General features: G+C 44.4%; 1 protein-coding gene across 2 annotated transcripts in view; it reads left to right on the top strand.

The window, feature by feature from the left end:
* The first annotated feature begins 7911 nt into the window (after window positions 1-7911).
* Window positions 7912-13303, top strand: part of NCK2 (NCK adaptor protein 2) — an 86590-nt gene continuing 81198 nt past the window's right edge. Inside the window, exon 1 of one of the 2 annotated variants that reach the window (XM_069005115.1) lies at window positions 7912-8225. The gene's annotated coding sequence lies outside the window, so the exon portion shown is untranslated. Of the gene's footprint in view, window positions 8226-10307; window positions 10367-13303 lie in introns of those variants that run through there. The other variant, XM_069005123.1, reaches the window with a different exon arrangement.

Genomic DNA, 13303 nt, shown 5'->3' with positions numbered 1-13303 from the left:
GACCTCACCCATCCAAATTTAAATCCCATGAAAGCAGGTTACTGCAGTGTTGAGTTCTACAGAAAGTTAAACTGTAGGTAATTTCAAACCTAGAACAGACCTGATTGTCAGTATTGGGTCAAATAACTCATTGATTGGACCACTATATTTTCATATGCCAGCTGAACAGCACTGTGCCTCCTGCCTGGTGTGCATTCACAGCTATAGCAAGCAATCTCCACTCAGGAGAGCTTTGGCATTGAAAGAGCTACAATATTTTAAATTGGGAATTTGGGGAACCATGTGGACCTTTAGTCTGGAATAGACTACTTCCTGCTGAGAGTAGAAACTCGTCCTATATTTGGCAGATGGCACTGACTCAAGTGTTCATCCAGAGTGCTCTGATGCATATGTCCATGTATGTTCACAGACTACAGATAAACAGGTAGTGACTTAGGTTAGTGTGACAAAGGTGTTTGGCTAATGAGTGTCAAAACTACAAACACAACTGATCTTCCCAAAATTTGTTGAAGAAAAAATAGCACCTGATATATTTCAGCTGGGTACTGGATTTTTCAGCTAAATCAGGACTGACTTTGCTGCTGCAAGCCGTACGGCTAAAATATACCACTTGTATAGGATGACCTCTGTGCTTTACATCTACAAATTATCCCTCTATCTTCCCAGTGAACTATTACTATAATCGTATAAAACCCAGGAATACTAAACTATCAAAGCTTTACTGACTAAGCCAAAGCTATACAGCACTTGGGTGACAGTGACAGCTGGAAAACAGACTAGGAACACTGATTTCTGAATTATTTTTCCTGTCTCTAGACAATTCTTGTATGTAATAGAGATGACGTAAAAGAATGGTAGTGAAGCAGATCTGAGTTTACATATGCTCAGCCATTTGCTATTGCCATGTTACTGTCTATGCAATAGCAGCTTAAAAAGGGATTGCTTTAAAAAGCTCCAGCCAAGACACCCCTAACTGTGTTTTGAAACCTGACTATTTTTTCATAGCCCCTTCATCATTACTAAAAAGTTTGTTCCTTAAAGTAATTTATTGTGATACAATCAATATTTAAAATAAATTTTACTTTACTTCAGTTAACTACCCATAGTTATGATTTTGTATAGTTAAAATTTTCTCTATCTCTGATTTAAGAATTCAGTGTTTCCAGATTTTTTTTACGTAGTATTTGTATTTGACCACTGATTTTTATAATGCTGTATGTTATTCGGTTTTTCTGTTATGTATAATCATTCAGCAATTTCAATTATAACTGATAGAGTCAGGAAAATTTCACTTTCAACCATATTAGTTCTTCACACTATTTTTCTCTCAGCTAATTCTAATTTTAATTAGATTGAGCAGCAATTGATTGTACTGATGTACTATTCAATTAATTCCACAGTGATGACTGAGGTTATTTGCTGCGAGACAGCAAAATACCAGAGTACACCAAATTTTACAATAATTACGTACCAGTTCTACTGGAAACAGTGGTCCACCACCTTTTATACCCAAATGCTGATTTTAAAGTCACACCTATTTAGATACTTTTTAACCTATTTCCCATTAGAAAACAAAGATGACTTCATTTGTTAAATGTAGAGATCATAAGCTCTGTAACATTAAGAAGGAACTTTAAAAACTGACCATACAAAATATCTTGAATTTAAATTTTTCATCAGGGGCAGGTGGAGTCTTGGTTTGTTGTTGTGTGCCCATTGTTTTTTGCCTCCCATTATTGTAGATCATGTAGATACAGGGAAAATCATCTACTGATCACACTACTCTTATGGTCTTCTTTGTCATTTAACTCTGGATTGAAAAGTAAAATACAGGCTACACTTCTGTATTTTCTGAACCAGAAAAATCCCAGATTAGACTATGGCCATTGTAGATGATGTTTGATCTGCATGGATTGTGCATCTGTCTAGACTGTAGACTAAAACCTTTTGCAGTGATCGGTAAGAGTCTGCACTACCCATTCAAACAGGAAATGTTGCATGAAGGTAAAATTCATGCCAGCATATAAAAGCAGAAAATTACTTACACTGTCTGACCTAATTCAGAATCCTCAACCTCAAACATTCAAAAATTCAATCATGACACCAATCATGAAACTAATGTAAAATCCTGATTTAAAAGCACATTGATTTTTCTTTTATCTACAGGTCTCTAAGTTCACAGAGAGCAGGCTTCCAGACTTTCCCTGGCAGTCATGAAGGATGAAAACATTGTTTTGAAGGTTGCACTTTCCGCATAATCTTATGCTTCTTGGGATCAGTGCTCTGAGAGATACAAAACATTTTGTATAACAATTACAATAATTGGCAAAACAGTTTTCAAAGGCAGGGCCTATGAATAGTCACCAGTTATTAGATTATAATTGGGAAGGCTAATGAGGAGCATTTGTTTCCTTCTCTGCAGTTAACTACAGTATTGTCAGTTTATGAAACTGACACCAGTCAGACCTCTAAAGGGTAAAGGCAGCTCTTTGATATGAAGTTGATAATTAAGGCTGTAGACACATAGTAGAGAGCCAAGCAGGAACTTAAACCCAAGTCAGCATGATGTCACAGGATTGTTGCATTGCCTTCACTCACAACCTGAGCTGCTTTTTCAACCTCTTGGCCCAACTCAGTGCCACCATCCCTCTGCTCCATTTGCCCAGGCTCTTGGGTAAACATGGTCCAGTAATGTATCTACAGATCTGTGGCACAACACTTTGCCACTTTTCAGATCATGGCTGCTGTACCAAGCTGGGATGGGCCAGAGAAGAAGTCCTGTTCAGGTACCCAAATGCTGCAAGGTTGTAGCTGTGGGTCCTCAAGGAAGCTGCCTTGGAGCTTGGCCCAAGGAGTTTGAGGGTCCATGGGATAAGCCTCCCTGCATCAGTAAACAACTATGTAAACTTGGAAAATGTTCCTCCCAAGCAAAGAAAGAACTGGTTCCTGGGCTTATACAACTCTTAAATTGGTCATGCAGCCTACTGGATCTCCAAGTAAGATAACCTCCTCTGTTTCTCTTCTGTTGTCTCTCCCTACACATTTTTTCCCCATGAGAGGGGAGTATCAGCTTGCAGTCCTGAACAAAGTCCAGTGTGGGCAATTGCATTTTGCTGACATAACCTACCACAGCAGTGGAATGCTATATCCTGCACCACTGGCTCTGAACGGTTGAATGGTTCTGGCACACGGCAGGGAGTTGTGCTCCTCCCTTAAAATGGCTGCACCTCATGGCTGGAAGATGCAATGCCTGTGTCTCTGCACTGTGCAGAACAGCCAACTCTGGACAGAATTTGGTATTTAAGTGCAAAAAGGAGATTACACAGCAGAGTCAGAACATTTAACAGCAGTATTTTGAATTTCAAAACTGTATGAAAGATCAGTTTTAACCTTTGAATAGAGTTCAAAAGATGTCCCTCAGCTCACTTCCACTTTTAAATAAACAGGAGAATCAAGGGCCCTGACATTTCCAAAGCCCAAAACACCGGTTTGTTTTCCTTACATAAATACTTTGAATCTCAGCAACTGTCTACAAAAGATAATGATAGAATTTGTCATAGTAAAATGTGATCTGCTGATAGATTTAGCTTGCAGTTTTACAGTACCTTTGGGGAGCTTTGGTCCATTGAATAGAAGAATTTGGATGTATTGTAAGCTCTAAGGACACGTTCTTCCCCTCAACGTTTTTCATAAATGTCACTGAAGATGCAGCAGCCATGCAGTAAGTGAGAAAAGCAGCTGCCTTACCGTCAGGCTGAATTAGAATCATAGTGCAAATATACTTAAGTGACTCAGCAGTAACTAACTGAGTATTTGGGATCTATTCTCCCCTGGTCATGTAATTCCCCTTCATCTACATGGGAATTGAGCATATGTTTTAAGCAGAAACTAAATGTGTAGTGCTGTAAACCCTTCAGGAAGATTTTTTCTTGAGGGAAAAGACACTGATAGAAGTTTTCTTCTATTGTCTGTTATTCTGTTGTTTGTGTAATTAAAATGAGCATTTTTTTCAGGTTAGGGAGAATTAAAAAATCACCTTTTTTTTCCCCCAGTGCCCAGGGTTTTTTTACCTTTCCATTTGTTAGTGACACAGTATTAACAGCCCACATGTATAAATGGGGTTTATTAGACTACTGATACCTTTAAAAGGCAGTTTTGAAAGTTAGGAGTAGTGGTTTTTGAAAGAGGTTAATCACAGAATCATAGAATAAATTAGGTTGTGAAAAGACCTCTCAGGTCATGGAGTCCAACCTACATTAACTCAGATTTAGGTATATTTTGTCCCCAATGGACTAACACAGAGTGACCAAACACCTTTGCTGTCTACCTCTGAAATGGACAATGTTGTTTTCCAGATTTTCAACTTACCAGTCCCTCTTTCTCACATCCCTGCTAAAATGTCTCTCTATGGGAGTGGGTAATAGCTCATACTCTAGATAGAGCAGCTGGTGAGCAAACCTGATGCATCTGGAGAAAAGATCAGATATTTGCGCAGAAGGCAGAAGCAGCCGCATCTGGGGGGTGGTTGTTGTCTCCTTCCACAACCGGTGTAAATACAGCTGTGTGGTTTGGATCTGTATGGCTGGGATCCATATGGTCACATGCCCTTCCTGGGGAAGCCACTGCTCTGCCAGGCAGGTGGTAAAGCACAAGCAGCATCACATAGGGGACAGAAAATGGGTAGTAACAAAAAAAGAAAGGCCAAAAAAAATAAAGAAGTATAAGCCAAAAGACACACTATTGGTTTTTTAGCCTCTTGTGCAAGACATGAACAGAAAGATGAACTGACTGCCATTATGTAATTGTAAAATAGACCTATCACACAACCTCTGGGTTTGGGGTTTGCATGTAGCCCTGTTTGAAGCAGCAGTATGAGGCATGTTGTTTCTTTGCCAAAGACACAGATACATATTTCTATTGCTTAACCATATTTTTCTTTTTTTTTTAGTATATAGCTATGGCCTCAGGCTGGGAAAAACATTCATGCTCTTCTCTCCGGTGTATGTATTTTCTAAGGACAGCACCACTCTTATGCATATGCAAAAGTGCATGCTTTACATATTTACTTTCTTTATACAAAACAGCATGCCTGCCACATCATGTACTGCTTTCACTTCTGTGCATATTACCCCAAATTTATCATCTTCTCATATTTAGAATGTAATTCTCACTCAAATCACAAGCAGCCAGCTTTTCTTAATAACAGTTATTCCAGAGATAACAGCTAATTATGACATTTCAAAAGGCGTACATTAATATTTCAGTAGGCTCAATGTTTTGAAATACTACTCAGGGCAACATCTTGGTTGTTTTTGTGGGGAAACCTAAGGATCCGTTCAGCAAATAGGCAGTTAAAATATCCTTCAACATACAAACCCTTGCAAACACTTTCTACAGTGTCTACTGTTCATCATAAGCCACAGTTTGGAAAAAAACAGCTTTAATGGATCGCTTCTTAATGCAATTAAGTATATTTAACAACAGTATGCTTCAGAGTCCTTAAATTAGTCCTTTGCCTCAAGACAATGTATTCATCCAAATCCCTCCCTAAAACATTCTTATTTTGTAAATCCTATTAGCATTAATCTGCTAAAGTTAGGTGTGCTTTATCTTTTTTTCTTCAGATACCTGGAAAGCTTTGAGAGCTACTGCTCATTCAGCAGCTTATGGTTTCAAACACTTCTGGAGGTCTAACTTAGCCTGGAAGCTTTGAAGGATTCATGCCACCTTGCTTTGGACATCCTCAACGGAACAGTGCTATAGTGAAAAGAACAAAGTGCAGGGATTTACTGTAGGATGGCATTAGCAAGGGTGTGGTATAAGAAGGGACAAAACTGAGACTGAAACCTAGCTGTGTACTATAAATGCAAAGGAGAGAAGGGATAATTCACCTCTCTTTTACCACTTCCACAGTGCAATTTGTTCCAGAAACAACAGAGACTTTTAACTGAAAGTCCTTGGATGACCGATCCCATATAAACTCAGCCTAAGTCTCTGCAAGCTGGAGTGAGGTCTGACTGCTGTGAGGCAGAGATAGCTGGGACCCCAAATATTTTCCAGCTCTAAAAAAGCATGGTCAGATTATTGGTTCAAAAGGAAGATTAACACCACTCTGAATTGAAGTCAAATGCATGCATAAAAAGCCAGGAAAGGGCCCTTCTGTTCCTCCCTGAGGTGCATGCAAAGTCTTTCTTGGAAGAAAGAAGTGGCCACATTTTCCTTTCAGGTTTATCTCACAGGCACGTGAAAGGCACTTGGGGCTTCCCAAACCCTCAATTAAATGCTGTGAGAATTTGTAAAAGTTAACAAGGGGAAGAGGGAGTTATTTGAGGATTTCTAAACTATTTTAAGCAGGAACATGGAAAGATTGCTGAGGAAACATTTTTAAATCATCATATTTCAAGCATTTAAAATTTTTGTCCCGAGATCTCACTGCCAGATTATGCTTGGTCACAGAAAACAAGACAGCAGGGCTGCTGACTTTAATTTGGATTCAGAAAGAGTGGTGTTGCCTAGCCTTGCCTCCCAAGCCAAGAAATGTCTCCTGAGGAGAACCAGTATGGTTAACACTCCAGCCTCTCTCCCTTGAAGCTATCATGTTGTAAAGGGTTTACAATGTTTTAGAGTGGCTTCCCCCTTCCCCCTGCTCACCCCGAGGGATGATCTTTCCCCATCGCCCAGGGACACTACTGGGGGGAGTGTGCCAAGGGGAAGGCACTGGGGCTGGAAGGTTGGCTATTCCCACTAGAGACCAGGGCCACCGTGGGGGGCTTCTGTCCTCTGCCTTTAATCACTCGTGGAGGTGTCTCCCGTGCGTGGAGGAGCACAGCGGCTGGCATGGACTGGACATACACCCAGCCACGGGGCTCTGTTTTGGATCTGGTTTACCCCAGGGACTGGCCTGAAGTTCTGTCAGGGAAGGTTTAGGTTGGGTATTAGAAAAAAGATTCTTCACCCAGAGCGTGGTTGGGCACTGGAACAGGGTCTCCAGGGAAGTAGTCACAGCACCAAGCCTGACAGAGATCATTTGAAGAAGCATTTGGACAATGCTCTCAGCACATGCTGGAATTCTTGGAGTGTCCTGTGCTGGGCAAATAGTTGGACTCGATGATCCTTATAGGTCCCTTCCAACACAGAATAGTCTCTGATTATGTGGCTTGGGGCGGCTGCCGTGCCCACCACCCTCTGCCAAGGGCACAACACCTGCGCAGATACATGCCGAGTCCCCGTAATACCAATCACCGCCCGACCCGGCTGATACGCGGGGCGCTGAGGCTGAAACTTCGCCCCGGGACGGCAGGGAAGAGAAGGGCCGGGAACAGCTGGGGCTGCGCCTGCCGCGCGGCCAATGGGCGGCGGCGGAAGCACCCCGATACCGCGGCTGGAAATTCCTCGGTGGCAGCGGCCCCGGGCTCCCGGCCCGTGGGGCTCCCGGCCCGTGGCAGCCCGGGGCGAACCGCGGCGCGCCCCTCCCCGCTCCGGGGCGCTTCCCTCGGCCCAGCCCCGAAGCGCGCGCGTCCCCCCATCCTCGGATCTCTCAGCGTTCGCCGGTACTTTTCCCGGACGCTTCCGCTCCCACCGGGGCAGCTTCTCCGGGAGCGCCGGGTCTCACGGGGCTGGGAGGGGACCAGGGAGGGGCAGGAGGCATCAGAGCGCTCCTGCCGGGCAGGGCCCCCTTTGCCCCGCCCCGCGGTCCCGGAGAGGTCCTCCCGCAGAGGGGAGGTAGCCACCCAGGCTGTCCCTGGCCGTCCTTCCTGCGCTGGGGCGGGGGAGCGGCGGCCCTCCCGGCGGGCAAGGGGGAGCCCGGGGAGCTCCTCCCGCGCGATCCCGGCAGCGGCAGCGGCAGGAAGGGCAGGGCGGGGGCGGGGGCTGTGCCTGTGCCGGGGGGGGGCGGTTCGCGGAGGAGGGGCCGCCGCCGCCGCCGGGCGCAGCAGGCAGAGGGAAGGCAGTGAGCGGAGCTGCCGCCGTCGTTGCCGCCGCCGAGGGCCGGGGCCTTGGACGCGTCCGGCGAAGAGCGCAGGAGGAGAAGGAAGGAGAACGGGGGGGAGCGAGCCGGCCCCTCTCGGAGGACGCGGCCCGCATCCGCCCGGGGAAGGGCAGAGGGAAGCGGAGGGGGAGCGAGCGGGCGCCGCCGCCGAGGAGACAAAGAAGCGGAGCCCGCCTGGGCTGGGAGCCTCCCCGCCGCCGCCGCCCGCCCCGCTCCGCTCCTCGCCGGCCGGCCGGAGGTGAGCGCGGCCGCGGGCGGGACGGGGATGGGGCCGGGGCGGGGGCTGGGGCCCGCCGCAAAGTTGCGGCGACCGCGGGGGGCGACGCGGGGAAGGGGCGCCGGGAGCGGGGGAAGGGCGGGTGTCACCTGGGCGGCCGAGGCTCCGCGGCCGCCCCGCGCAGGGGGGGGCCGGTACCTGCTGGGGGCGGCACGGGGGGCCCGGAGCGGGAGGACGTGTTTGTGTGCCACGTCCAGTTGCAGGCGGGGGAGGGGGTCGGGGGCGGCCCTTCCTTCATCCTCCCGAGTTGCTGCTTGTGTCTGTGTGTGCGTGTGACAGCCGCTGCTTTGTGCCGCTCGGCCGGGGGGCAGCGCCGGGCCGGGACACCACCCCCCCACAGCCCTCGCGGGGCTCCGGTGAATGGAGGCGGCGTATCCGGCGGCCGCGGGGCAGCGCCGGGGGAAGGCGGGCAGCGCCTCCCGGCCGGAGCGCGGCGCAACCCGAAAGTTTCCCGGGCGGGAGCGGGAGCGCCGCCGCCCCGCACGGGGACCGGCGGGCGGGCGGGCACACCGGGCTGCAGCGGGGACATGGCCCTCGGCCCGCTCAGTTCTTTTCTCTTTCCGTCACCGACTTTCGACTTTAGTCGGGCTGAGGCCGGAGGTTTTCTCGAGGAGCTCGGTGCACTGTGGCCCTGGTTGATACCAGTGTAGGAAAAGGGCACAAAGGTAAAATTACACCTCATGTACTGAGTGTACTGAAGCGCATCCCTGCGTGCTTTGGGAAGAAAATTACTGAAGTTTATAAGTCTTCTCGCCCTGTTTTTAATTAAAAATGTGCCCGGGCTAACAGCTACCCCTTGCTGGCGGGGTAGGCACTTTGGCCTATCTCAGATCAGGTTGTCAGATTGGGATTCAGGTTTGTAATTCAGGTCTCACCTACAGCTGGCTGATCATGAGTGCTTTCCGTTCTAGTTCCTATGTTAATATCTTCCACTGTTTTATAACAGTGAATGTGGCCCTCTGCATGCATCAGGGTTATTCCCTGAATTCCATGTAGTATTTCACTCGGAGCTGTCATGTTTTTGTAAAACAAAGTGAAATCTTTTGTTGTTTTAAAAGTTAAATGGTGACTGAAAGTCGGCAAGAATTTAAAGTGTTCTTCAGCTTGAACAGGGTTTCTTCCCCTTCTCCTTCCCATGAAGCATTTTTGTTTCTGAGGAATATGCTGCTACTGTTCTAGCAGCTCAACGTGGGAGAATTAGACTTCTCTTTCATGAAATGCGGTAGTGGCCTTTGTAAAAACCAATTTTCATGGCCCAACCACGCGTGGTTTGTATCATCGGGAGTTTGGATTGGTAACTTAACATGGAGGAATTTGAAAGGACTTACTGGGTAGGAGATTATGAAGAATTTCTGTTTGAAAGTACTTGTTTTGCCACTGCTTTTTAGGAATCGGAAGCAGTCCACACCACATAGATGATGTTAATGGTACTGTGTTTTAATTTTTAGGATTATAATTTCTGATGCAATGTTGTTGCTTCTCTAAACTATTGATTTCACAACTTTGGAAATCAAAATCCTCTGTCTTGCTCAAGTCTGTTTAAGAAATTAAGCTGATGGCTTTGTCTTTGTAACTGACTTTCTTCTTGTGACTTTGACTGAAGATGTCACTTTTGGGAACAGTGAATAAATGTAGCAGTAGAAGGCACCTGTACCATGAAGATCAAGGCTGTAATTAGCAAATATTTTTATATAGGCCATGAAACAGATACAGATTCATTATAATGTTAGCTCTTGTTGCTGTTGTTCTGTATTGCAACATTAGCTGTTGCATTTGCCTCTTACTTCTACCAGATTATGTTTCTGATTGCTTTTGTTGAAAAAAATGATACACAAAATCACTTTTGCTATATTTTCCCAAAACTAACAGCAGAGTTAGTCCTCGATAGTCTGGATGATCCTTTTTATTGCACCCCGGTTACTGAACATATGATAAATTCAGAACTTCAACCTTTGCCTTATTGCTGCACAGAAAGGGAACTCATCTCCCCTTCCTGTCTTTTCTTCTCTAGTTTCCTGGCTTGCTGTCTGGAAGCTTATGGAAAGGTGTTTGCTCTCTTTGGTGTCACCTTGCATCTTCTGTAGCTAAAGAAGAGAGACAAGGTCAGCCACGTCTGCTGCTTTTCCAGCCTTTGTTTTTTTGTGCCTTGTGTTGTTGGTGTGTTAATCCTTTGCAGTGCTCATGGCTTTCTTCGGTAGAAACTATAACAGTAGTGACTCGAAAAGTGATACCCAGATAGCTCTGTTTGCTGGTCGTGGTCTTGAGCAGCAGCAAAACTACCCAGAGTATCTGCATTTTTCATGCTCCTTGAGCATAAAAGCTGCTACCAGACTCATGGAGACAGGTGCTGTATCAATTTACTTGCCGCAGGTTTGAAATCAAAACCAAGGCATCTTTGAATGCAAAGCGCACGTTCTAGAAAGATATTTTCTGTTTGCATTGAGGGGACTGATGGTTTCTAAGCTGTGGCTATTCACAACCCCCCATTCCCAGTGTGTTTTGAGGAAGGAGGATTACTGATGTGGATTTATTAGAGGTGTTTGAGGGAGTTTTTAGATAGCTGAAAACTGTGAAACCAGGTGCTGCCGTGTTTCGATTAGTTTAGTCAGACAGGGGTGAGGTGCTGGGTGCTCGTCGCTGGACACCCTGCTCCCCCAAAGTAGGTCATCTGGCGTGTTGGGGAGGCGGAGGGTTGAGGCACTCTGCAGGAGAGCTACTTTCTGCTTCTTATGAAATAATAAACTTAAAGGCAGTACTCTTTGTCCTTGTATTTACTAGGTATACAGAAATGTTGTAGAACAATAGTTTCCAGGGAGTGAAAGTCAAGGATTCTTACTAGCTCCTGAAGTGAAAAATGTTCAGAGACAGCTGGGATGGTGTTTGTAATGTGGGAAATAGCATTGTTTCTTCATCCTGAGGTAAAGAAATAAGGCCTGCATTAATCACTTCACCTGCGAACCATTGTCCAGTCTTTTGAAAAAGTTAATACATGAGATCCTGGTACACCTTTTCAAAAAATGAGTTTTCTGTTTGTTTTGCTTTGCAGATTTATGCATGTTGGCCCAGGAATCCAGAAGTTATTTCTGTTTTAGGTAGTTCCAATTTAAATTTTTCTTGCAAATTAATTAGGCCCATTAGTTTTCTTATAATAATATAGTCATCGGTGTTCTGCCCAATTAAACTGTTGCTCTGTTCAGTGGTGGGTAAAGTAATTCTTCCAAATGTTAAATTTTTTTTTCTTGAAGTAATCTTTTTTCCTCCATCATAAGGATTCTTAATTGTTTCATAAATACTAATGGCATGAGTAAATTGAAAGTGCATTGAAATATGAAATATATATATTTATATTCAATTAGGTATATGTGACACAACAAATTAATTTGTTTCTCACCATTAATGAAGGGAGTTTATATTTTAAACCCAGCATAAATAACAACTTTGTGTGCAATGAGGTGGCCTGACAGTGTACATTTTTAAACTTTAATGGAGTATTGCATATTTTAAGAATTCAGATACAGAGGAATATATCTTGATTAGAGAATACCAACCCATTGCATTTTAAATTACTGCAGCTATACACAAACCCCTGTTGTCAGTAAAGTTTTAGAAATACTCATGCTAAGAAAAACATATGTTAGAGTGGAAGCTCAGGCATGCTGGTATAGCCTGTATTTGTTCACAGTTATAGAAACAAACTTTGTGGTTTAGAGACTTTTTGGTACTATAGGTTTGCTGTGCTGGTTTTGGTCCTGATCTCATTAGACAGTATTAACATGGTGACATATAACTACTGTTGATTATTCAGTGGAGCAGACAGCGTGGTGAACATGGCACACTTGGCAGATCCCTGCATTCTCAAAAGTGTTGCTTCTCTCTTACAATCATGACAAAATACAGGTGCAAAATAAAATGCTATATGAGTGTGTTTTTACCTTACCCACTTTTCCTCAACTCATATCAGTTACTGTCTGCAGAGTATGCACAACCATAGAAGCAGACATGAAAACAGGTAGTGAGATATACCACAGATAGAATATAGCTGAAATTTTATCAGACAAAAATGGTAAATGTAGTATGTTTACAGAATCGGGTAGCAATTGTCTTAGGCAACCTCCTTTTTAAGATCTTTTTTTTAAATTAATGAAATGAAATACAAACTTTGTTTCACATAAGATGTTTAAGCAAAAAAGGAAATATAGTTAGGTAGCCTGTTGTGTTTCAGCAGTTGTGCTGTTTGGATAGGTGGGGCACTGGTTTCCTCTGTCGCTTCAGAGGTATCTATTGTGTGGTGCTTGGAGTTGATGTGGATGGTATTTGCTGTGCCAGGACTGGGCTGATTAGCCAAGATGGATCAATAACCAAAAATAAACGAGCAGGCCTTCAGTTTATTACCTATTTGTTACAAAGGCAGATTTTAGCCTTCTGAGCTGTTTGAAGTTTCTACATTCTAGTAATGATCAAAGTATTTATGAGTGCCTTAATAAAGAGAAGTGTCACAAGTGTGAAAGCAGGTACTGAAGTTTATGGAGAAGCTAGAGGATGTGGATGCTCTTGCTGACGCTGGGTCATGTCCTCTTACAGTGCGAGAAGCTGCTTTTAGCTGAGTGTTATCTCTTGCTTGTCTTTCCCTACGGGTTATGCTGGATCTGCTCTGTGCAAATACAGAGGAGCCATCAGACCCTATAGGAAAACAGGAAGAGGGTTAACAAAAGCAGGTGCTTTTTACTCATGCTGGAGTGGGATTATTGGTTCTGCTAGCAGTGCATTGTTTAAAAAGTATGTGTTTTATTTTTAAGAAAATAGAAGCAAGCTCTTGGAGAAAAACTTGTCAATTTCTCTTTGGATTTAACTATATTGTACTTATTTATATTATTTTCAAAAAGTCATTGAATACTGTTTTAGAACCTTTCCTTCACAATAAGATTAGATCCTTCAAAGGGTGGGAAGGTTTAGAAAGGAATGATGGTATTCATTAGGCATATAAACTATAAATGAAACGTAGTGGGATTTTCTAACTCATCCTTGTCAAATTTAAGTTG

This window comes from Aphelocoma coerulescens, chromosome 1 (assembly GCF_041296385.1).
Source record: "Aphelocoma coerulescens isolate FSJ_1873_10779 chromosome 1, UR_Acoe_1.0, whole genome shotgun sequence".
Classification (NCBI taxonomy): domain Eukaryota; kingdom Metazoa; phylum Chordata; class Aves; order Passeriformes; family Corvidae; genus Aphelocoma; species Aphelocoma coerulescens.
This window is presented reverse-complemented; position numbering and strand designations above follow the sequence as displayed.